We start from the raw sequence: 2,324 nt of genomic DNA, 5'->3' as shown, positions 1-2,324 counted from the left end.
GGTCATATCTTCTCCTCCCCCACTTCTGTCTCTTCTGTCATATTCATCATTGTAGACAGAATCACTCTGTGCCATGTTCTCCAAGAGTTCTAATGCATCTTCGACAGTCCTCCCCAAGTAGTTTCCATTGCTTGCAGTGTCAAGCTGGCTTTTGAATTTAGGCAAGACTCCTCTGTAGAAAGTGCTTAGCAAGCTCTCATTGTTGAAGCCATGGTGGGGACATTGAGACAAGTAGGTTCTGAATCTCTCCCATGCCTCTGAAAATCCTTCAAGTCCTTTTTGTTGAAAACCAGAGATCTGATTTCTAAGGTTTGCAGTCCTTGTAGCAGAGAAGAACTTGTTGAGGAAGGCCTTCTTGCATTCATCCCAAGTTGTGATAGTATCACTTGAGATGTTTTTCTCCCAAGTGTGAGCCTTGTCTCCCAAAGAGAAGGGAAACAATCTGAGCTTGAAAGCATCCTCTGAAACTCCATTTGTTTTTGACAAGCCACAGTATTTATCAAATCTGTCAAGGTGATCTAGTGGGTCTTCCAAGGCAAGTCCATGGTACTTGTTGTTTTCAATCATGTTGATGAGGCTGGACTTGATCTCGAAATTGTTGTTGGCAACTGGCGGTCCCCTAATGCCCAACCTATTCCCATTTATGTTAGGTTGATCATATGTACCGATGGCCCTAGCTTGGCGTTGTGGTTGTCTAGGTCGAAGGTTGGCAGCTCCTTGACCATTGCCCTCTTGAGCAGCTCCAGGAGGAACTTCTTGGACATTTTGTCTATGATCATCAACTTCATAGACACCTTCCGGTTGATTCGGGTTTCTCTCCATCTCAAGCCCCAATCTATGTAAGTGGGCTTGCTTTTCTCTTTCTCTTCTCTGTCTTCCCAACTCTCTTTCTAAGGCTTTGATGTTGTCCACTCTTGGTGCAAGATTTGTTGATCCTTTGCTTCTCAAGTTCATGCACCTGTCATCCAAATATATATGAAGATAGATAATTAGTAACTTAAAAACAAAGTAAAACTCAGTCTCAAGCAAAGACTCAAACGCAATGTCACAATCAGACTAGGATCGGCAACGGCGCCAATTTGATAATAGGTTTTTTGCCTATTGCAAATGTTGTAGTATAGTGGGGTGAATGTCGAACCAGTCCTAGTGATGTGAATCAGTGAGAATACAAGTCATTTCTTAAGCTAAGTAGATTCAATAGTGGTGAGTGTGTGACAAGTAACAATAGCAAACAGAGCAATACAACAAGGTTTTAATCAATTTAAACAAGTGAATCCATGGGTATTGGGAATTGACTTCAAGTAACTAAGATCCAATCTAGGTGACAAGCTTTCAATCAAAGTAATCTCTTAAGTCTAAACACAATTTTAGACAAGTCCTATGTCTAGGTAAATGTCCATTTGCTTAGAAATCATTAAACATCAAATGTCTTTGGCTTAATTCAATCAAGCAATCTTTAAGTTCAAGTTTAATAACTATCTAGCAATTTTAACATCAAGTGTCCTTGGCTAATCTCACTAGAGCTTAGTTGAGTTGATTCAAACACTTCATCTAATCATGTCTGATGAGAAGTGTTTAGAAATCAGGTTTAGAGTGATCAAGACTAAACAAGCATTAAAAATACTCAACAAGCAAGTTCATACAAGGATCTAATACAATAACACCATAGATCTTCACTAAGTTACTCTAATCTCCCTAACCCATGAATTCTTAAGGAAACTACTCACTAATCTCCATGAAAACACTTAATCTCATAATAGATTGAAGCATATTCAAGTAGATACAACAGAGAATAAAGATAAACAAGGATTAAACAAGCAAATTCAAGAGAATAAGAAGAAAAGAAACTAAAGATTCAAGCTTTCTCTCTCAAGAGTTCTTGTGTTCTTCATAAAAAAGTAGATAGATCCCCAATTATTGTCTGAAAAGTAGTTATATATTACTAAAACTCGAGCTGGGGTTGACCCATAAAAACAGATATTTTTCTCCGTAGTGACCATAAAAGGTCGCTACAAGAGGTCACTACGCCTGTAGCGACCTGAAATGCCCGCTACGGGTGGCCGCTAGGACACTTAGACGATTTTTTCGCATTCTTGAACTCATAGCGACCTCATTATGCCGCTACGGAAGACCGCTACAGAAAGCGCTTCAACTATAGCGGTCTCTCTAACCCGCTACACACTCCCGCTACGGTACTTAGGCGCCTCAGCTCTATCTTCTGTAGCGACCATCTTTTGCCGCTACGCCTGGCCGCTAGGAATGTCATATTGATATGTGTGTAGTATATTGATCATAAATCCCTCAATACAGCTCCAAACGACTTG

General features: G+C 40.0%; 1 non-coding gene across 1 annotated transcript; it reads left to right on the top strand.

The window, feature by feature from the left end:
* The first annotated feature begins 205 nt into the window (after positions 1 to 205).
* Positions 206 to 312, top strand: LOC125589369. The gene has a single exon (XR_007325559.1). It is a non-coding gene; the product is annotated as a small nucleolar RNA R71 (small nucleolar RNA).
* Positions 313 to 2,324: the final 2,012 nt, after the last annotated feature.

This window comes from Brassica napus, chromosome C6 (genome assembly GCF_020379485.1).
Source record: "Brassica napus cultivar Da-Ae chromosome C6, Da-Ae, whole genome shotgun sequence".
Classification (NCBI taxonomy): domain Eukaryota; kingdom Viridiplantae; phylum Streptophyta; class Magnoliopsida; order Brassicales; family Brassicaceae; genus Brassica; species Brassica napus.
The sequence above is the reverse complement of the archived record's forward strand: the minus strand, read 5'-3'. Positions and strand labels throughout refer to the sequence as shown.